Source organism: Pinus tabuliformis, chromosome 7 (genome assembly GCF_031772625.1).
Source record: "Pinus tabuliformis cultivar Carrire ecotype Pingquan chromosome 7, CPIR1, whole genome shotgun sequence".
NCBI classification, from domain to species: Eukaryota; Viridiplantae; Streptophyta; class Pinopsida; order Pinales; family Pinaceae; genus Pinus; species Pinus tabuliformis.
The window spans coordinates 141919783-141939245 of record NC_142293.1 but is presented as its reverse complement, the minus strand read 5'-3'; the positions used below and the strand labels follow the sequence as shown (position 1 = coordinate 141939245).

The 19463-nt window shown below is 59.3% G+C and overlaps 27 non-coding genes across 27 annotated transcripts; all 27 read left to right on the top strand.

The window, feature by feature from the left end:
* The first annotated feature begins 108 nt into the window (after positions 1-108).
* On the top strand, positions 109-227 carry LOC149246219 (5S ribosomal RNA). Its single transcript, XR_016267356.1, has one exon. It is a non-coding gene; the product is annotated as a 5S ribosomal RNA (ribosomal RNA).
* Positions 228-836: 609 nt separating this feature from the next.
* Positions 837-955, top strand: LOC149246218 (5S ribosomal RNA). The gene has a single exon (XR_016267355.1). It is a non-coding gene; the product is annotated as a 5S ribosomal RNA (ribosomal RNA).
* Positions 956-1564: 609 nt separating this feature from the next.
* On the top strand, positions 1565-1683 carry LOC149246217 (5S ribosomal RNA). The gene has a single exon (XR_016267353.1). It is a non-coding gene; the product is annotated as a 5S ribosomal RNA (ribosomal RNA).
* A 609-nt stretch (positions 1684-2292) lies between these two features.
* On the top strand, positions 2293-2411 carry LOC149246216 (5S ribosomal RNA). The gene has a single exon (XR_016267352.1). It is a non-coding gene; the product is annotated as a 5S ribosomal RNA (ribosomal RNA).
* Positions 2412-3020: 609 nt separating this feature from the next.
* LOC149246215 (5S ribosomal RNA) lies at positions 3021-3139 on the top strand. Its single transcript, XR_016267351.1, has one exon. It is a non-coding gene; the product is annotated as a 5S ribosomal RNA (ribosomal RNA).
* A 609-nt stretch (positions 3140-3748) lies between these two features.
* LOC149246214 (5S ribosomal RNA) lies at positions 3749-3867 on the top strand. Its single transcript, XR_016267350.1, has one exon. It is a non-coding gene; the product is annotated as a 5S ribosomal RNA (ribosomal RNA).
* Positions 3868-4476: 609 nt separating this feature from the next.
* Positions 4477-4595, top strand: LOC149246213 (5S ribosomal RNA). The gene has a single exon (XR_016267349.1). It is a non-coding gene; the product is annotated as a 5S ribosomal RNA (ribosomal RNA).
* Positions 4596-5204: 609 nt separating this feature from the next.
* LOC149246212 (5S ribosomal RNA) lies at positions 5205-5323 on the top strand. Its single transcript, XR_016267348.1, has one exon. It is a non-coding gene; the product is annotated as a 5S ribosomal RNA (ribosomal RNA).
* Positions 5324-5932: 609 nt separating this feature from the next.
* LOC149246211 (5S ribosomal RNA) lies at positions 5933-6051 on the top strand. Its single transcript, XR_016267347.1, has one exon. It is a non-coding gene; the product is annotated as a 5S ribosomal RNA (ribosomal RNA).
* Positions 6052-6660: 609 nt separating this feature from the next.
* LOC149246210 (5S ribosomal RNA) lies at positions 6661-6779 on the top strand. Its single transcript, XR_016267346.1, has one exon. It is a non-coding gene; the product is annotated as a 5S ribosomal RNA (ribosomal RNA).
* Positions 6780-7388: 609 nt separating this feature from the next.
* Positions 7389-7507, top strand: LOC149246209 (5S ribosomal RNA). Its single transcript, XR_016267345.1, has one exon. It is a non-coding gene; the product is annotated as a 5S ribosomal RNA (ribosomal RNA).
* A 609-nt stretch (positions 7508-8116) lies between these two features.
* On the top strand, positions 8117-8235 carry LOC149246208 (5S ribosomal RNA). The gene has a single exon (XR_016267344.1). It is a non-coding gene; the product is annotated as a 5S ribosomal RNA (ribosomal RNA).
* A 609-nt stretch (positions 8236-8844) lies between these two features.
* Positions 8845-8963, top strand: LOC149246207 (5S ribosomal RNA). The gene has a single exon (XR_016267342.1). It is a non-coding gene; the product is annotated as a 5S ribosomal RNA (ribosomal RNA).
* Positions 8964-9572: 609 nt separating this feature from the next.
* Positions 9573-9691, top strand: LOC149246206 (5S ribosomal RNA). Its single transcript, XR_016267341.1, has one exon. It is a non-coding gene; the product is annotated as a 5S ribosomal RNA (ribosomal RNA).
* A 609-nt stretch (positions 9692-10300) lies between these two features.
* Positions 10301-10419, top strand: LOC149246205 (5S ribosomal RNA). The gene has a single exon (XR_016267340.1). It is a non-coding gene; the product is annotated as a 5S ribosomal RNA (ribosomal RNA).
* A 609-nt stretch (positions 10420-11028) lies between these two features.
* On the top strand, positions 11029-11147 carry LOC149246204 (5S ribosomal RNA). Its single transcript, XR_016267339.1, has one exon. It is a non-coding gene; the product is annotated as a 5S ribosomal RNA (ribosomal RNA).
* A 609-nt stretch (positions 11148-11756) lies between these two features.
* On the top strand, positions 11757-11875 carry LOC149246203 (5S ribosomal RNA). Its single transcript, XR_016267338.1, has one exon. It is a non-coding gene; the product is annotated as a 5S ribosomal RNA (ribosomal RNA).
* A 609-nt stretch (positions 11876-12484) lies between these two features.
* On the top strand, positions 12485-12603 carry LOC149246202 (5S ribosomal RNA). The gene has a single exon (XR_016267337.1). It is a non-coding gene; the product is annotated as a 5S ribosomal RNA (ribosomal RNA).
* A 609-nt stretch (positions 12604-13212) lies between these two features.
* LOC149246201 (5S ribosomal RNA) lies at positions 13213-13331 on the top strand. Its single transcript, XR_016267336.1, has one exon. It is a non-coding gene; the product is annotated as a 5S ribosomal RNA (ribosomal RNA).
* A 609-nt stretch (positions 13332-13940) lies between these two features.
* LOC149246200 (5S ribosomal RNA) lies at positions 13941-14059 on the top strand. Its single transcript, XR_016267335.1, has one exon. It is a non-coding gene; the product is annotated as a 5S ribosomal RNA (ribosomal RNA).
* A 609-nt stretch (positions 14060-14668) lies between these two features.
* On the top strand, positions 14669-14787 carry LOC149246199 (5S ribosomal RNA). Its single transcript, XR_016267334.1, has one exon. It is a non-coding gene; the product is annotated as a 5S ribosomal RNA (ribosomal RNA).
* Positions 14788-15391: 604 nt separating this feature from the next.
* LOC149246198 (5S ribosomal RNA) lies at positions 15392-15510 on the top strand. The gene has a single exon (XR_016267333.1). It is a non-coding gene; the product is annotated as a 5S ribosomal RNA (ribosomal RNA).
* Positions 15511-16119: 609 nt separating this feature from the next.
* On the top strand, positions 16120-16238 carry LOC149246197 (5S ribosomal RNA). Its single transcript, XR_016267331.1, has one exon. It is a non-coding gene; the product is annotated as a 5S ribosomal RNA (ribosomal RNA).
* Positions 16239-16847: 609 nt separating this feature from the next.
* LOC149246196 (5S ribosomal RNA) lies at positions 16848-16966 on the top strand. Its single transcript, XR_016267330.1, has one exon. It is a non-coding gene; the product is annotated as a 5S ribosomal RNA (ribosomal RNA).
* Positions 16967-17575: 609 nt separating this feature from the next.
* LOC149246195 (5S ribosomal RNA) lies at positions 17576-17694 on the top strand. The gene has a single exon (XR_016267329.1). It is a non-coding gene; the product is annotated as a 5S ribosomal RNA (ribosomal RNA).
* A 609-nt stretch (positions 17695-18303) lies between these two features.
* Positions 18304-18422, top strand: LOC149246194 (5S ribosomal RNA). Its single transcript, XR_016267328.1, has one exon. It is a non-coding gene; the product is annotated as a 5S ribosomal RNA (ribosomal RNA).
* A 609-nt stretch (positions 18423-19031) lies between these two features.
* Positions 19032-19150, top strand: LOC149246193 (5S ribosomal RNA). Its single transcript, XR_016267327.1, has one exon. It is a non-coding gene; the product is annotated as a 5S ribosomal RNA (ribosomal RNA).
* Positions 19151-19463: the final 313 nt, after the last annotated feature.

Below are 19463 nucleotides of genomic sequence, written 5' to 3'. Positions count from 1 at the left end.
GGGGGAGAGGGCGAGCCCCTGCGCCGAACCGTTTCGGATCGAGGGCCGTGGATGGGGCCCGTGGCTCGGCGGTGTCCCTTGAAGAGGGGGAGGGGGCGAGATCTTTGCGGGTGCGATCATACCAGCGTTAATGCACCGGATCCCATCAGAACTCCGCAGTTAAGCGCGCTTGGGCTAGAGTAGTACTGGGATGGGTGACCTCCCGGGAAGTCCTAGTGTTGCACCCTCCCCCCTCTTTTTTGTGCGGCGTTTTGCGACGTGGGGCTACTTATATAGTGATTTTATAATGGAATCCCGCGAACGAAGAGATCGCTGGAGCATTAAGGGGGCGGGGGGAGCGTAGCCGAGGGAAACGGCGACTCGCTTTAAGACTGCGCCGAGGGAAATTCGAGAACAGGTTCTTTTCCCTGGTCGGAAGTCACGGGCGGGATCACAGTGCAACGGAGGCGACGTATTGCGGCAGTGGGCGATGAATCTAGGAGTCACCGTTCGCATCACCGCTGCGAATATGGCACGAGGAGAGTGGGTAAGAGGTGTAGATCGTATGTGCTTTTGTAGGAATTCGAATTCCGGAAGAACCGTGGAGGGTTCACGGAAAGGCCGCGCGAGCTCCACGCAGCGTCGTCGGTGGTCGCGGAACTTACGCCTTTTCCTTCTCTCTCTTCTTTTCATTTTCGCTCGTCCGTTCTTCCGCTGGCTCCCCGCGGGGCGGGAGGCGCCGCCAAGTCGGGGGAGAGGGCGAGCCCCTGCGCCGAACCGTTTCGGATCGAGGGCCGTGGATGGGGCCCGTGGCTCGGCGGTGTCCCTTGAAGAGGGGGAGGGGGCGAGATCTTTGCGGGTGCGATCATACCAGCGTTAATGCACCGGATCCCATCAGAACTCCGCAGTTAAGCGCGCTTGGGCTAGAGTAGTACTGGGATGGGTGACCTCCCGGGAAGTCCTAGTGTTGCACCCTCCCCCCTCTTTTTTGTGCGGCGTTTTGCGACGTGGGGCTACTTATATAGTGATTTTATAATGGAATCCCGCGAACGAAGAGATCGCTGGAGCATTAAGGGGGCGGGGGGAGCGTAGCCGAGGGAAACGGCGACTCGCTTTAAGACTGCGCCGAGGGAAATTCGAGAACAGGTTCTTTTCCCTGGTCGGAAGTCACGGGCGGGATCACAGTGCAACGGAGGCGACGTATTGCGGCAGTGGGCGATGAATCTAGGAGTCACCGTTCGCATCACCGCTGCGAATATGGCACGAGGAGAGTGGGTAAGAGGTGTAGATCGTATGTGCTTTTGTAGGAATTCGAATTCCGGAAGAACCGTGGAGGGTTCACGGAAAGGCCGCGCGAGCTCCACGCAGCGTCGTCGGTGGTCGCGGAACTTACGCCTTTTCCTTCTCTCTCTTCTTTTCATTTTCGCTCGTCCGTTCTTCCGCTGGCTCCCCGCGGGGCGGGAGGCGCCGCCAAGTCGGGGGAGAGGGCGAGCCCCTGCGCCGAACCGTTTCGGATCGAGGGCCGTGGATGGGGCCCGTGGCTCGGCGGTGTCCCTTGAAGAGGGGGAGGGGGCGAGATCTTTGCGGGTGCGATCATACCAGCGTTAATGCACCGGATCCCATCAGAACTCCGCAGTTAAGCGCGCTTGGGCTAGAGTAGTACTGGGATGGGTGACCTCCCGGGAAGTCCTAGTGTTGCACCCTCCCCCCTCTTTTTTGTGCGGCGTTTTGCGACGTGGGGCTACTTATATAGTGATTTTATAATGGAATCCCGCGAACGAAGAGATCGCTGGAGCATTAAGGGGGCGGGGGGAGCGTAGCCGAGGGAAACGGCGACTCGCTTTAAGACTGCGCCGAGGGAAATTCGAGAACAGGTTCTTTTCCCTGGTCGGAAGTCACGGGCGGGATCACAGTGCAACGGAGGCGACGTATTGCGGCAGTGGGCGATGAATCTAGGAGTCACCGTTCGCATCACCGCTGCGAATATGGCACGAGGAGAGTGGGTAAGAGGTGTAGATCGTATGTGCTTTTGTAGGAATTCGAATTCCGGAAGAACCGTGGAGGGTTCACGGAAAGGCCGCGCGAGCTCCACGCAGCGTCGTCGGTGGTCGCGGAACTTACGCCTTTTCCTTCTCTCTCTTCTTTTCATTTTCGCTCGTCCGTTCTTCCGCTGGCTCCCCGCGGGGCGGGAGGCGCCGCCAAGTCGGGGGAGAGGGCGAGCCCCTGCGCCGAACCGTTTCGGATCGAGGGCCGTGGATGGGGCCCGTGGCTCGGCGGTGTCCCTTGAAGAGGGGGAGGGGGCGAGATCTTTGCGGGTGCGATCATACCAGCGTTAATGCACCGGATCCCATCAGAACTCCGCAGTTAAGCGCGCTTGGGCTAGAGTAGTACTGGGATGGGTGACCTCCCGGGAAGTCCTAGTGTTGCACCCTCCCCCCTCTTTTTTGTGCGGCGTTTTGCGACGTGGGGCTACTTATATAGTGATTTTATAATGGAATCCCGCGAACGAAGAGATCGCTGGAGCATTAAGGGGGCGGGGGGAGCGTAGCCGAGGGAAACGGCGACTCGCTTTAAGACTGCGCCGAGGGAAATTCGAGAACAGGTTCTTTTCCCTGGTCGGAAGTCACGGGCGGGATCACAGTGCAACGGAGGCGACGTATTGCGGCAGTGGGCGATGAATCTAGGAGTCACCGTTCGCATCACCGCTGCGAATATGGCACGAGGAGAGTGGGTAAGAGGTGTAGATCGTATGTGCTTTTGTAGGAATTCGAATTCCGGAAGAACCGTGGAGGGTTCACGGAAAGGCCGCGCGAGCTCCACGCAGCGTCGTCGGTGGTCGCGGAACTTACGCCTTTTCCTTCTCTCTCTTCTTTTCATTTTCGCTCGTCCGTTCTTCCGCTGGCTCCCCGCGGGGCGGGAGGCGCCGCCAAGTCGGGGGAGAGGGCGAGCCCCTGCGCCGAACCGTTTCGGATCGAGGGCCGTGGATGGGGCCCGTGGCTCGGCGGTGTCCCTTGAAGAGGGGGAGGGGGCGAGATCTTTGCGGGTGCGATCATACCAGCGTTAATGCACCGGATCCCATCAGAACTCCGCAGTTAAGCGCGCTTGGGCTAGAGTAGTACTGGGATGGGTGACCTCCCGGGAAGTCCTAGTGTTGCACCCTCCCCCCTCTTTTTTGTGCGGCGTTTTGCGACGTGGGGCTACTTATATAGTGATTTTATAATGGAATCCCGCGAACGAAGAGATCGCTGGAGCATTAAGGGGGCGGGGGGAGCGTAGCCGAGGGAAACGGCGACTCGCTTTAAGACTGCGCCGAGGGAAATTCGAGAACAGGTTCTTTTCCCTGGTCGGAAGTCACGGGCGGGATCACAGTGCAACGGAGGCGACGTATTGCGGCAGTGGGCGATGAATCTAGGAGTCACCGTTCGCATCACCGCTGCGAATATGGCACGAGGAGAGTGGGTAAGAGGTGTAGATCGTATGTGCTTTTGTAGGAATTCGAATTCCGGAAGAACCGTGGAGGGTTCACGGAAAGGCCGCGCGAGCTCCACGCAGCGTCGTCGGTGGTCGCGGAACTTACGCCTTTTCCTTCTCTCTCTTCTTTTCATTTTCGCTCGTCCGTTCTTCCGCTGGCTCCCCGCGGGGCGGGAGGCGCCGCCAAGTCGGGGGAGAGGGCGAGCCCCTGCGCCGAACCGTTTCGGATCGAGGGCCGTGGATGGGGCCCGTGGCTCGGCGGTGTCCCTTGAAGAGGGGGAGGGGGCGAGATCTTTGCGGGTGCGATCATACCAGCGTTAATGCACCGGATCCCATCAGAACTCCGCAGTTAAGCGCGCTTGGGCTAGAGTAGTACTGGGATGGGTGACCTCCCGGGAAGTCCTAGTGTTGCACCCTCCCCCCTCTTTTTTGTGCGGCGTTTTGCGACGTGGGGCTACTTATATAGTGATTTTATAATGGAATCCCGCGAACGAAGAGATCGCTGGAGCATTAAGGGGGCGGGGGGAGCGTAGCCGAGGGAAACGGCGACTCGCTTTAAGACTGCGCCGAGGGAAATTCGAGAACAGGTTCTTTTCCCTGGTCGGAAGTCACGGGCGGGATCACAGTGCAACGGAGGCGACGTATTGCGGCAGTGGGCGATGAATCTAGGAGTCACCGTTCGCATCACCGCTGCGAATATGGCACGAGGAGAGTGGGTAAGAGGTGTAGATCGTATGTGCTTTTGTAGGAATTCGAATTCCGGAAGAACCGTGGAGGGTTCACGGAAAGGCCGCGCGAGCTCCACGCAGCGTCGTCGGTGGTCGCGGAACTTACGCCTTTTCCTTCTCTCTCTTCTTTTCATTTTCGCTCGTCCGTTCTTCCGCTGGCTCCCCGCGGGGCGGGAGGCGCCGCCAAGTCGGGGGAGAGGGCGAGCCCCTGCGCCGAACCGTTTCGGATCGAGGGCCGTGGATGGGGCCCGTGGCTCGGCGGTGTCCCTTGAAGAGGGGGAGGGGGCGAGATCTTTGCGGGTGCGATCATACCAGCGTTAATGCACCGGATCCCATCAGAACTCCGCAGTTAAGCGCGCTTGGGCTAGAGTAGTACTGGGATGGGTGACCTCCCGGGAAGTCCTAGTGTTGCACCCTCCCCCCTCTTTTTTGTGCGGCGTTTTGCGACGTGGGGCTACTTATATAGTGATTTTATAATGGAATCCCGCGAACGAAGAGATCGCTGGAGCATTAAGGGGGCGGGGGGAGCGTAGCCGAGGGAAACGGCGACTCGCTTTAAGACTGCGCCGAGGGAAATTCGAGAACAGGTTCTTTTCCCTGGTCGGAAGTCACGGGCGGGATCACAGTGCAACGGAGGCGACGTATTGCGGCAGTGGGCGATGAATCTAGGAGTCACCGTTCGCATCACCGCTGCGAATATGGCACGAGGAGAGTGGGTAAGAGGTGTAGATCGTATGTGCTTTTGTAGGAATTCGAATTCCGGAAGAACCGTGGAGGGTTCACGGAAAGGCCGCGCGAGCTCCACGCAGCGTCGTCGGTGGTCGCGGAACTTACGCCTTTTCCTTCTCTCTCTTCTTTTCATTTTCGCTCGTCCGTTCTTCCGCTGGCTCCCCGCGGGGCGGGAGGCGCCGCCAAGTCGGGGGAGAGGGCGAGCCCCTGCGCCGAACCGTTTCGGATCGAGGGCCGTGGATGGGGCCCGTGGCTCGGCGGTGTCCCTTGAAGAGGGGGAGGGGGCGAGATCTTTGCGGGTGCGATCATACCAGCGTTAATGCACCGGATCCCATCAGAACTCCGCAGTTAAGCGCGCTTGGGCTAGAGTAGTACTGGGATGGGTGACCTCCCGGGAAGTCCTAGTGTTGCACCCTCCCCCCTCTTTTTTGTGCGGCGTTTTGCGACGTGGGGCTACTTATATAGTGATTTTATAATGGAATCCCGCGAACGAAGAGATCGCTGGAGCATTAAGGGGGCGGGGGGAGCGTAGCCGAGGGAAACGGCGACTCGCTTTAAGACTGCGCCGAGGGAAATTCGAGAACAGGTTCTTTTCCCTGGTCGGAAGTCACGGGCGGGATCACAGTGCAACGGAGGCGACGTATTGCGGCAGTGGGCGATGAATCTAGGAGTCACCGTTCGCATCACCGCTGCGAATATGGCACGAGGAGAGTGGGTAAGAGGTGTAGATCGTATGTGCTTTTGTAGGAATTCGAATTCCGGAAGAACCGTGGAGGGTTCACGGAAAGGCCGCGCGAGCTCCACGCAGCGTCGTCGGTGGTCGCGGAACTTACGCCTTTTCCTTCTCTCTCTTCTTTTCATTTTCGCTCGTCCGTTCTTCCGCTGGCTCCCCGCGGGGCGGGAGGCGCCGCCAAGTCGGGGGAGAGGGCGAGCCCCTGCGCCGAACCGTTTCGGATCGAGGGCCGTGGATGGGGCCCGTGGCTCGGCGGTGTCCCTTGAAGAGGGGGAGGGGGCGAGATCTTTGCGGGTGCGATCATACCAGCGTTAATGCACCGGATCCCATCAGAACTCCGCAGTTAAGCGCGCTTGGGCTAGAGTAGTACTGGGATGGGTGACCTCCCGGGAAGTCCTAGTGTTGCACCCTCCCCCCTCTTTTTTGTGCGGCGTTTTGCGACGTGGGGCTACTTATATAGTGATTTTATAATGGAATCCCGCGAACGAAGAGATCGCTGGAGCATTAAGGGGGCGGGGGGAGCGTAGCCGAGGGAAACGGCGACTCGCTTTAAGACTGCGCCGAGGGAAATTCGAGAACAGGTTCTTTTCCCTGGTCGGAAGTCACGGGCGGGATCACAGTGCAACGGAGGCGACGTATTGCGGCAGTGGGCGATGAATCTAGGAGTCACCGTTCGCATCACCGCTGCGAATATGGCACGAGGAGAGTGGGTAAGAGGTGTAGATCGTATGTGCTTTTGTAGGAATTCGAATTCCGGAAGAACCGTGGAGGGTTCACGGAAAGGCCGCGCGAGCTCCACGCAGCGTCGTCGGTGGTCGCGGAACTTACGCCTTTTCCTTCTCTCTCTTCTTTTCATTTTCGCTCGTCCGTTCTTCCGCTGGCTCCCCGCGGGGCGGGAGGCGCCGCCAAGTCGGGGGAGAGGGCGAGCCCCTGCGCCGAACCGTTTCGGATCGAGGGCCGTGGATGGGGCCCGTGGCTCGGCGGTGTCCCTTGAAGAGGGGGAGGGGGCGAGATCTTTGCGGGTGCGATCATACCAGCGTTAATGCACCGGATCCCATCAGAACTCCGCAGTTAAGCGCGCTTGGGCTAGAGTAGTACTGGGATGGGTGACCTCCCGGGAAGTCCTAGTGTTGCACCCTCCCCCCTCTTTTTTGTGCGGCGTTTTGCGACGTGGGGCTACTTATATAGTGATTTTATAATGGAATCCCGCGAACGAAGAGATCGCTGGAGCATTAAGGGGGCGGGGGGAGCGTAGCCGAGGGAAACGGCGACTCGCTTTAAGACTGCGCCGAGGGAAATTCGAGAACAGGTTCTTTTCCCTGGTCGGAAGTCACGGGCGGGATCACAGTGCAACGGAGGCGACGTATTGCGGCAGTGGGCGATGAATCTAGGAGTCACCGTTCGCATCACCGCTGCGAATATGGCACGAGGAGAGTGGGTAAGAGGTGTAGATCGTATGTGCTTTTGTAGGAATTCGAATTCCGGAAGAACCGTGGAGGGTTCACGGAAAGGCCGCGCGAGCTCCACGCAGCGTCGTCGGTGGTCGCGGAACTTACGCCTTTTCCTTCTCTCTCTTCTTTTCATTTTCGCTCGTCCGTTCTTCCGCTGGCTCCCCGCGGGGCGGGAGGCGCCGCCAAGTCGGGGGAGAGGGCGAGCCCCTGCGCCGAACCGTTTCGGATCGAGGGCCGTGGATGGGGCCCGTGGCTCGGCGGTGTCCCTTGAAGAGGGGGAGGGGGCGAGATCTTTGCGGGTGCGATCATACCAGCGTTAATGCACCGGATCCCATCAGAACTCCGCAGTTAAGCGCGCTTGGGCTAGAGTAGTACTGGGATGGGTGACCTCCCGGGAAGTCCTAGTGTTGCACCCTCCCCCCTCTTTTTTGTGCGGCGTTTTGCGACGTGGGGCTACTTATATAGTGATTTTATAATGGAATCCCGCGAACGAAGAGATCGCTGGAGCATTAAGGGGGCGGGGGGAGCGTAGCCGAGGGAAACGGCGACTCGCTTTAAGACTGCGCCGAGGGAAATTCGAGAACAGGTTCTTTTCCCTGGTCGGAAGTCACGGGCGGGATCACAGTGCAACGGAGGCGACGTATTGCGGCAGTGGGCGATGAATCTAGGAGTCACCGTTCGCATCACCGCTGCGAATATGGCACGAGGAGAGTGGGTAAGAGGTGTAGATCGTATGTGCTTTTGTAGGAATTCGAATTCCGGAAGAACCGTGGAGGGTTCACGGAAAGGCCGCGCGAGCTCCACGCAGCGTCGTCGGTGGTCGCGGAACTTACGCCTTTTCCTTCTCTCTCTTCTTTTCATTTTCGCTCGTCCGTTCTTCCGCTGGCTCCCCGCGGGGCGGGAGGCGCCGCCAAGTCGGGGGAGAGGGCGAGCCCCTGCGCCGAACCGTTTCGGATCGAGGGCCGTGGATGGGGCCCGTGGCTCGGCGGTGTCCCTTGAAGAGGGGGAGGGGGCGAGATCTTTGCGGGTGCGATCATACCAGCGTTAATGCACCGGATCCCATCAGAACTCCGCAGTTAAGCGCGCTTGGGCTAGAGTAGTACTGGGATGGGTGACCTCCCGGGAAGTCCTAGTGTTGCACCCTCCCCCCTCTTTTTTGTGCGGCGTTTTGCGACGTGGGGCTACTTATATAGTGATTTTATAATGGAATCCCGCGAACGAAGAGATCGCTGGAGCATTAAGGGGGCGGGGGGAGCGTAGCCGAGGGAAACGGCGACTCGCTTTAAGACTGCGCCGAGGGAAATTCGAGAACAGGTTCTTTTCCCTGGTCGGAAGTCACGGGCGGGATCACAGTGCAACGGAGGCGACGTATTGCGGCAGTGGGCGATGAATCTAGGAGTCACCGTTCGCATCACCGCTGCGAATATGGCACGAGGAGAGTGGGTAAGAGGTGTAGATCGTATGTGCTTTTGTAGGAATTCGAATTCCGGAAGAACCGTGGAGGGTTCACGGAAAGGCCGCGCGAGCTCCACGCAGCGTCGTCGGTGGTCGCGGAACTTACGCCTTTTCCTTCTCTCTCTTCTTTTCATTTTCGCTCGTCCGTTCTTCCGCTGGCTCCCCGCGGGGCGGGAGGCGCCGCCAAGTCGGGGGAGAGGGCGAGCCCCTGCGCCGAACCGTTTCGGATCGAGGGCCGTGGATGGGGCCCGTGGCTCGGCGGTGTCCCTTGAAGAGGGGGAGGGGGCGAGATCTTTGCGGGTGCGATCATACCAGCGTTAATGCACCGGATCCCATCAGAACTCCGCAGTTAAGCGCGCTTGGGCTAGAGTAGTACTGGGATGGGTGACCTCCCGGGAAGTCCTAGTGTTGCACCCTCCCCCCTCTTTTTTGTGCGGCGTTTTGCGACGTGGGGCTACTTATATAGTGATTTTATAATGGAATCCCGCGAACGAAGAGATCGCTGGAGCATTAAGGGGGCGGGGGGAGCGTAGCCGAGGGAAACGGCGACTCGCTTTAAGACTGCGCCGAGGGAAATTCGAGAACAGGTTCTTTTCCCTGGTCGGAAGTCACGGGCGGGATCACAGTGCAACGGAGGCGACGTATTGCGGCAGTGGGCGATGAATCTAGGAGTCACCGTTCGCATCACCGCTGCGAATATGGCACGAGGAGAGTGGGTAAGAGGTGTAGATCGTATGTGCTTTTGTAGGAATTCGAATTCCGGAAGAACCGTGGAGGGTTCACGGAAAGGCCGCGCGAGCTCCACGCAGCGTCGTCGGTGGTCGCGGAACTTACGCCTTTTCCTTCTCTCTCTTCTTTTCATTTTCGCTCGTCCGTTCTTCCGCTGGCTCCCCGCGGGGCGGGAGGCGCCGCCAAGTCGGGGGAGAGGGCGAGCCCCTGCGCCGAACCGTTTCGGATCGAGGGCCGTGGATGGGGCCCGTGGCTCGGCGGTGTCCCTTGAAGAGGGGGAGGGGGCGAGATCTTTGCGGGTGCGATCATACCAGCGTTAATGCACCGGATCCCATCAGAACTCCGCAGTTAAGCGCGCTTGGGCTAGAGTAGTACTGGGATGGGTGACCTCCCGGGAAGTCCTAGTGTTGCACCCTCCCCCCTCTTTTTTGTGCGGCGTTTTGCGACGTGGGGCTACTTATATAGTGATTTTATAATGGAATCCCGCGAACGAAGAGATCGCTGGAGCATTAAGGGGGCGGGGGGAGCGTAGCCGAGGGAAACGGCGACTCGCTTTAAGACTGCGCCGAGGGAAATTCGAGAACAGGTTCTTTTCCCTGGTCGGAAGTCACGGGCGGGATCACAGTGCAACGGAGGCGACGTATTGCGGCAGTGGGCGATGAATCTAGGAGTCACCGTTCGCATCACCGCTGCGAATATGGCACGAGGAGAGTGGGTAAGAGGTGTAGATCGTATGTGCTTTTGTAGGAATTCGAATTCCGGAAGAACCGTGGAGGGTTCACGGAAAGGCCGCGCGAGCTCCACGCAGCGTCGTCGGTGGTCGCGGAACTTACGCCTTTTCCTTCTCTCTCTTCTTTTCATTTTCGCTCGTCCGTTCTTCCGCTGGCTCCCCGCGGGGCGGGAGGCGCCGCCAAGTCGGGGGAGAGGGCGAGCCCCTGCGCCGAACCGTTTCGGATCGAGGGCCGTGGATGGGGCCCGTGGCTCGGCGGTGTCCCTTGAAGAGGGGGAGGGGGCGAGATCTTTGCGGGTGCGATCATACCAGCGTTAATGCACCGGATCCCATCAGAACTCCGCAGTTAAGCGCGCTTGGGCTAGAGTAGTACTGGGATGGGTGACCTCCCGGGAAGTCCTAGTGTTGCACCCTCCCCCCTCTTTTTTGTGCGGCGTTTTGCGACGTGGGGCTACTTATATAGTGATTTTATAATGGAATCCCGCGAACGAAGAGATCGCTGGAGCATTAAGGGGGGGGGGGGAGCGTAGCCGAGGGAAACGGCGACTCGCTTTAAGACTGCGCCGAGGGAAATTCGAGAACAGGTTCTTTTCCCTGGTCGGAAGTCACGGGCGGGATCACAGTGCAACGGAGGCGACGTATTGCGGCAGTGGGCGATGAATCTAGGAGTCACCGTTCGCATCACCGCTGCGAATATGGCACGAGGAGAGTGGGTAAGAGGTGTAGATCGTATGTGCTTTTGTAGGAATTCGAATTCCGGAAGAACCGTGGAGGGTTCACGGAAAGGCCGCGCGAGCTCCACGCAGCGTCGTCGGTGGTCGCGGAACTTACGCCTTTTCCTTCTCTCTCTTCTTTTCATTTTCGCTCGTCCGTTCTTCCGCTGGCTCCCCGCGGGGCGGGAGGCGCCGCCAAGTCGGGGGAGAGGGCGAGCCCCTGCGCCGAACCGTTTCGGATCGAGGGCCGTGGATGGGGCCCGTGGCTCGGCGGTGTCCCTTGAAGAGGGGGAGGGGGCGAGATCTTTGCGGGTGCGATCATACCAGCGTTAATGCACCGGATCCCATCAGAACTCCGCAGTTAAGCGCGCTTGGGCTAGAGTAGTACTGGGATGGGTGACCTCCCGGGAAGTCCTAGTGTTGCACCCTCCCCCCTCTTTTTTGTGCGGCGTTTTGCGACGTGGGGCTACTTATATAGTGATTTTATAATGGAATCCCGCGAACGAAGAGATCGCTGGAGCATTAAGGGGGCGGGGGGAGCGTAGCCGAGGGAAACGGCGACTCGCTTTAAGACTGCGCCGAGGGAAATTCGAGAACAGGTTCTTTTCCCTGGTCGGAAGTCACGGGCGGGATCACAGTGCAACGGAGGCGACGTATTGCGGCAGTGGGCGATGAATCTAGGAGTCACCGTTCGCATCACCGCTGCGAATATGGCACGAGGAGAGTGGGTAAGAGGTGTAGATCGTATGTGCTTTTGTAGGAATTCGAATTCCGGAAGAACCGTGGAGGGTTCACGGAAAGGCCGCGCGAGCTCCACGCAGCGTCGTCGGTGGTCGCGGAACTTACGCCTTTTCCTTCTCTCTCTTCTTTTCATTTTCGCTCGTCCGTTCTTCCGCTGGCTCCCCGCGGGGCGGGAGGCGCCGCCAAGTCGGGGGAGAGGGCGAGCCCCTGCGCCGAACCGTTTCGGATCGAGGGCCGTGGATGGGGCCCGTGGCTCGGCGGTGTCCCTTGAAGAGGGGGAGGGGGCGAGATCTTTGCGGGTGCGATCATACCAGCGTTAATGCACCGGATCCCATCAGAACTCCGCAGTTAAGCGCGCTTGGGCTAGAGTAGTACTGGGATGGGTGACCTCCCGGGAAGTCCTAGTGTTGCACCCTCCCCCCTCTTTTTTGTGCGGCGTTTTGCGACGTGGGGCTACTTATATAGTGATTTTATAATGGAATCCCGCGAACGAAGAGATCGCTGGAGCATTAAGGGGGCGGGGGGAGCGTAGCCGAGGGAAACGGCGACTCGCTTTAAGACTGCGCCGAGGGAAATTCGAGAACAGGTTCTTTTCCCTGGTCGGAAGTCACGGGCGGGATCACAGTGCAACGGAGGCGACGTATTGCGGCAGTGGGCGATGAATCTAGGAGTCACCGTTCGCATCACCGCTGCGAATATGGCACGAGGAGAGTGGGTAAGAGGTGTAGATCGTATGTGCTTTTGTAGGAATTCGAATTCCGGAAGAACCGTGGAGGGTTCACGGAAAGGCCGCGCGAGCTCCACGCAGCGTCGTCGGTGGTCGCGGAACTTACGCCTTTTCCTTCTCTCTCTTCTTTTCATTTTCGCTCGTCCGTTCTTCCGCTGGCTCCCCGCGGGGCGGGAGGCGCCGCCAAGTCGGGGGAGAGGGCGAGCCCCTGCGCCGAACCGTTTCGGATCGAGGGCCGTGGATGGGGCCCGTGGCTCGGCGGTGTCCCTTGAAGAGGGGGAGGGGGCGAGATCTTTGCGGGTGCGATCATACCAGCGTTAATGCACCGGATCCCATCAGAACTCCGCAGTTAAGCGCGCTTGGGCTAGAGTAGTACTGGGATGGGTGACCTCCCGGGAAGTCCTAGTGTTGCACCCTCCCCCCTCTTTTTTGTGCGGCGTTTTGCGACGTGGGGCTACTTATATAGTGATTTTATAATGGAATCCCGCGAACGAAGAGATCGCTGGAGCATTAAGGGGGCGGGGGGAGCGTAGCCGAGGGAAACGGCGACTCGCTTTAAGACTGCGCCGAGGGAAATTCGAGAACAGGTTCTTTTCCCTGGTCGGAAGTCACGGGCGGGATCACAGTGCAACGGAGGCGACGTATTGCGGCAGTGGGCGATGAATCTAGGAGTCACCGTTCGCATCACCGCTGCGAATATGGCACGAGGAGAGTGGGTAAGAGGTGTAGATCGTATGTGCTTTTGTAGGAATTCGAATTCCGGAAGAACCGTGGAGGGTTCACGGAAAGGCCGCGCGAGCTCCACGCAGCGTCGTCGGTGGTCGCGGAACTTACGCCTTTTCCTTCTCTCTCTTCTTTTCATTTTCGCTCGTCCGTTCTTCCGCTGGCTCCCCGCGGGGCGGGAGGCGCCGCCAAGTCGGGGGAGAGGGCGAGCCCCTGCGCCGAACCGTTTCGGATCGAGGGCCGTGGATGGGGCCCGTGGCTCGGCGGTGTCCCTTGAAGAGGGGGAGGGGGCGAGATCTTTGCGGGTGCGATCATACCAGCGTTAATGCACCGGATCCCATCAGAACTCCGCAGTTAAGCGCGCTTGGGCTAGAGTAGTACTGGGATGGGTGACCTCCCGGGAAGTCCTAGTGTTGCACCCTCCCCCCTCTTTTTTGTGCGGCGTTTTGCGACGTGGGGCTACTTATATAGTGATTTTATAATGGAATCCCGCGAACGAAGAGATCGCTGGAGCATTAAGGGGGCGGGGGGAGCGTAGCCGAGGGAAACGGCGACTCGCTTTAAGACTGCGCCGAGGGAAATTCGAGAACAGGTTCTTTTCCCTGGTCGGAAGTCACGGGCGGGATCACAGTGCAACGGAGGCGACGTATTGCGGCAGTGGGCGATGAATCTAGGAGTCACCGTTCGCATCACCGCTGCGAATATGGCACGAGGAGAGTGGGTAAGAGGTGTAGATCGTATGTGCTTTTGTAGGAATTCGAATTCCGGAAGAACCGTGGAGGGTTCACGGAAAGGCCGCGCGAGCTCCACGCAGCGTCGTCGGTGGTCGCGGAACTTACGCCTTTTCCTTCTCTCTCTTCTTTTCATTTTCGCTCGTCCGTTCTTCCGCTGGCTCCCCGCGGGGCGGGAGGCGCCGCCAAGTCGGGGGAGAGGGCGAGCCCCTGCGCCGAACCGTTTCGGATCGAGGGCCGTGGATGGGGCCCGTGGCTCGGCGGTGTCCCTTGAAGAGGGGGAGGGGGCGAGATCTTTGCGGGTGCGATCATACCAGCGTTAATGCACCGGATCCCATCAGAACTCCGCAGTTAAGCGCGCTTGGGCTAGAGTAGTACTGGGATGGGTGACCTCCCGGGAAGTCCTAGTGTTGCACCCTCCCCCCTCTTTTTTGTGCGGCGTTTTGCGACGTGGGGCTACTTATATAGTGATTTTATAATGGAATCCCGCGAACGAAGAGATCGCTGGAGCATTAAGGGGGCGGGGGGAGCGTAGCCGAGGGAAACGGCGACTCGCTTTAAGACTGCGCCGAGGGAAATTCGAGAACAGGTTCTTTTCCCTGGTCGGAAGTCACGGGCGGGATCACAGTGCAACGGAGGCGACGTATTGCGGCAGTGGGCGATGAATCTAGGAGTCACCGTTCGCATCACCGCTGCGAATATGGCACGAGGAGAGTGGGTAAGAGGTGTAGATCGTATGTGCTTTTGTAGGAATTCGAATTCCGGAAGAACCGTGGAGGGTTCACGGAAAGGCCGCGCGAGCTCCACGCAGCGTCGTCGGTGGTCGCGGAACTTACGCCTTTTCCTTCTCTCTCTTCTTTTCATTTTCGCTCGTCCGTTCTTCCGCTGGCTCCCCGCGGGGCGGGAGGCGCCGCCAAGTCGGGGGAGAGGGCGAGCCCCTGCGCCGAACCGTTTCGGATCGAGGGCCGTGGATGGGGCCCGTGGCTCGGCGGTGTCCCTTGAAGAGGGGGAGGGGGCGAGATCTTTGCGGGTGCGATCATACCAGCGTTAATGCACCGGATCCCATCAGAACTCCGCAGTTAAGCGCGCTTGGGCTAGAGTAGTACTGGGATGGGTGACCTCCCGGGAAGTCCTAGTGTTGCACCCTCCCCCCTCTTTTTTGTGCGGCGTTTTGCGACGTGGGGCTACTTATATAGTGATTTTATAACGGAATCTCGCGAACGAAGAGATCGCTGGAGCATTAAGGAGGGGGGCCTAGCCGAGGGAAACGGCGACTCGCTTTAAGACTGCGCCGAGGGAAATTCGAGAACAGGTTCTTTTCCCTGGTCGGAAGTCACGGGCGGGATCACAGTGCAACGGAGGCGACGTATTGCGGCAGTGGGCGATGAATCTAGGAGTCACCGTTCGCATCACCGCTGCGAATATGGCACGAGGAGAGTGGGTAAGAGGTGTAGATCGTATGTGCTTTTGTAGGAATTCGAATTCCGGAAGAACCGTGGAGGGTTCACGGAAAGGCCGCGCGAGCTCCACGCAGCGTCGTCGGTGGTCGCGGAACTTACGCCTTTTCCTTCTCTCTCTTCTTTTCATTTTCGCTCGTCCGTTCTTCCGCTGGCTCCCCGCGGGGCGGGAGGCGCCGCCAAGTCGGGGGAGAGGGCGAGCCCCTGCGCCGAACCGTTTCGGATCGAGGGCCGTGGATGGGGCCCGTGGCTCGGCGGTGTCCCTTGAAGAGGGGGAGGGGGCGAGATCTTTGCGGGTGCGATCATACCAGCGTTAATGCACCGGATCCCATCAGAACTCCGCAGTTAAGCGCGCTTGGGCTAGAGTAGTACTGGGATGGGTGACCTCCCGGGAAGTCCTAGTGTTGCACCCTCCCCCCTCTTTTTTGTGCGGCGTTTTGCGACGTGGGGCTACTTATATAGTGATTTTATAATGGAATCCCGCGAACGAAGAGATCGCTGGAGCATTAAGGGGGCGGGGGGAGCGTAGCCGAGGGAAACGGCGACTCGCTTTAAGACTGCGCCGAGGGAAATTCGAGAACAGGTTCTTTTCCCTGGTCGGAAGTCACGGGCGGGATCACAGTGCAACGGAGGCGACGTATTGCGGCAGTGGGCGATGAATCTAGGAGTCACCGTTCGCATCACCGCTGCGAATATGGCACGAGGAGAGTGGGTAAGAGGTGTAGATCGTATGTGCTTTTGTAGGAATTCGAATTCCGGAAGAACCGTGGAGGGTTCACGGAAAGGCCGCGCGAGCTCCACGCAGCGTCGTCGGTGGTCGCGGAACTTACGCCTTTTCCTTCTCTCTCTTCTTTTCATTTTCGCTCGTCCGTTCTTCCGCTGGCTCCCCGCGGGGCGGGAGGCGCCGCCAAGTCGGGGGAGAGGGCGAGCCCCTGCGCCGAACCGTTTCGGATCGAGGGCCGTGGATGGGGCCCGTGGCTCGGCGGTGTCCCTTGAAGAGGGGGAGGGGGCGAGATCTTTGCGGGTGCGATCATACCAGCGTTAATGCACCGGATCCCATCAGAACTCCGCAGTTAAGCGCGCTTGGGCTAGAGTAGTACTGGGATGGGTGACCTCCCGGGAAGTCCTAGTGTTGCACCCTCCCCCCTCTTTTTTGTGCGGCGTTTTGCGACGTGGGGCTACTTATATAGTGATTTTATAATGGAATCCCGCGAACGAAGAGATCGCTGGAGCATTAAGGGGGCGGGGGGAGCGTAGCCGAGGGAAACGGCGACTCGCTTTAAGACTGCGCCGAGGGAAATTCGAGAACAGGTTCTTTTCCCTGGTCGGAAGTCACGGGCGGGATCACAGTGCAACGGAGGCGACGTATTGCGGCAGTGGGCGATGAATCTAGGAGTCACCGTTCGCATCACCGCTGCGAATATGGCACGAGGAGAGTGGGTAAGAGGTGTAGATCGTATGTGCTTTTGTAGGAATTCGAATTCCGGAAGAACCGTGGAGGGTTCACGGAAAGGCCGCGCGAGCTCCACGCAGCGTCGTCGGTGGTCGCGGAACTTACGCCTTTTCCTTCTCTCTCTTCTTTTCATTTTCGCTCGTCCGTTCTTCCGCTGGCTCCCCGCGGGGCGGGAGGCGCCGCCAAGTCGGGGGAGAGGGCGAGCCCCTGCGCCGAACCGTTTCGGATCGAGGGCCGTGGATGGGGCCCGTGGCTCGGCGGTGTCCCTTGAAGAGGGGGAGGGGGCGAGATCTTTGCGGGTGCGATCATACCAGCGTTAATGCACCGGATCCCATCAGAACTCCGCAGTTAAGCGCGCTTGGGCTAGAGTAGTACTGGGATGGGTGACCTCCCGGGAAGTCCTAGTGTTGCACCCTCCCCCCTCTTTTTTGTGCGGCGTTTTGCGACGTGGGGCTACTTATATAGTGATTTTATAATGGAATCCCGCGAACGAAGAGATCGCTGGAGCATTAAGGGGGCGGGGGGAGCGTAGCCGAGGGAAACGGCGACTCGCTTTAAGACTGCGCCGAGGGAAATTCGAGAACAGGTTCTTTTCCCTGGTCGGAAGTCACGGGCGGGATCACAGTGCAACGGAGGCGACGTATTGCGGCAGTGGGCGATGAATCTAGGAGTCACCGTTCGCATCACCGCTGCGAATATGGCACGAGGAGAGTGGGTAAGAGGTGTAGATCGTATGTGCTTTTGTAGGAATTCGAATTCCGGAAGAACCGTGGAGGGTTCACGGAAAGGCCGCGCGAGCTCCACGCAGCGTCGTCGGTGGTCGCGGAACTTACGCCTTTTCCTTCTCTCTCTTCTTTTCATTTTCGCTCGTCCGTTCTTCCGCTGGCTCCCCGCGGGGCGGGAGGCGCCGCCAAGTCGGGGGAGAGGGCGAGCCCCTGCGCCGAACCGTTTCGGATCGAGGGCCGTGGATGGGGCCCGTGGCTCGGCGGTGTCCCTTGAAGAGGGGGAGGGGGCGAGATCTTTGCGGGTGCGATCATACCAGCGTTAATGCACCGGATCCCATCAGAACTCCGCAGTTAAGCGCGCTTGGGCTAGAGTAGTACTGGGATGGGTGACCTCCCGGGAAGTCCTAGTGTTGCACCCTCCCCCCTCTTTTTTGTGCGGCGTTTTGCGACGTGGGGCTACTTATATAGTGATTTTATAATGGAATCCCGCGAACGAAGAGATCGCTGGAGCATTAAGGGGGCGGGGGGAGCGTAGCCGAGGGAAACGGCGACTCGCTTTAAGACTGCGCCGAGGGAAATTCGAGAACAGGTTCTTTTCCCTGGTCGGAAGTCACGGGCGGGATCACAGTGCAACGGAGGCGACGTATTGCGGCAGTGGGCGATGAATCTAGGAGTCACCGTTCGCATCACCGCTGCGAATATGGCACGAGGAGAGTGGGTAAGAGGTGTAGATCGTATGTGCTTTTGTAGGAATTCGAATTCCGGAAGAACCGTGGAGGGTTCACGGAAAGGCCGCGCGAGCTCCACGCAGCGTCGTCGGTGGTCGCGGAACTTACGCCTTTTCCTTCTCTCTCTTCTTTTCATTTTCGCTCGTCCGTTCTTCCGCTGGCTCCCCGCGGGGCGGGAGGCGCCGCCAAGTCGGGGGAGAGGGCGAGCCCCTGCGCCGAACCGTTTCGGATCGAGGGCCGTGGATGGGGCCCGTGGCTCGGCGGTGTCCCTTGAAGAGGGGGAGGGGGCGAGATCTTTGCGGGTGCGATCATACCAGCGTTAATGCACCGGATCCCATCAGAACTCCGCAGTTAAGCGCGCTTGGGCTAGAGTAGTACTGGGATGGGTGACCTCCCGGGAAGTCCTAGTGTTGCACCCTCCCCTCTCTTTTTTGTGCGGCGTTTTGCGACGTGGGGCTACTTATATAGTGATTTTATAATGGAATCCCGCGAACGAAGAGATCGCTGGAGCATTAAGGGGGCGGGGGGAGCGTAGCCGAGGGAAACGGCGACTCGCTTTAAGACTGCGCCGAGGGAAATTCGAGAACAGGTTCTTTTCCCTGGTCGGAAGTCACGGGCGGGATCACAGTGCAACGGAGGCGACGTATTGCGGCAGTGGGCGATGAATCTAGGAGTCACCGTTCGCATCACCGCTGCGAATATGGCACGAGGAGAGTGGGTAAGAGGTGTAGATCGTATGTGCTTTTGTAGGAATTCGAATTCCGGAAGAACCGTGGAGGGTTCACGGAAAGGCCGCGCGAGCTCCACGCAGCGTCGTCGGTGGTCGCGGAACTTACGCCTTTTCCTTCTCTCTCTTCTTTTCATTTTCGCTCGTCCGTTCTTCCGCTGGCTCCCCGCGGGGCGGGAGGCGCCGCCAAGTCGGGGGAGAGGGCGAGCCCCTGCGCCGAACCGTTTCGGATCGAGGGCCGTGGATGGGGCCCGTGGCTCGGCGGTGTCCCTTGAAGAGGGGGAGGGGGCGAGATCTTTGCGGGTGCGATCATACCAGCGTTAATGCACCGGATCCCATCAGAACTCCGCAGTTAAGCGCGCTTGGGCTAGAGTAGTACTGGGATGGGTGACCTCCCGGGAAGTCCTAGTGTTGCACCCTCCCCCCTCTTTTTTGTGCGGCGTTTTGCGACGTGGGGCTACTTATATAGTGATTTTATAACGGAATCTCGCGAACGAAGAGATCGCTGGAGCATTAAGGAGGGGGGCCTAGCCGAGGGAAACGGCGACTCGCTTTAAGACTGCGCCGAGGGAAATTCGAGAACAGGTTCTTTTCCCTGGTCGGAAGTCACGGGCGGGATCACAGTGCAACGGAGGCGACGTATTGCGGCAGTGGGCGATGAATCTAGGAGTCACCGTTCGCATCACCGCTGCGAATATGGCACGAGGAGAGTGGGTAAGAGGTGTAGATCGTA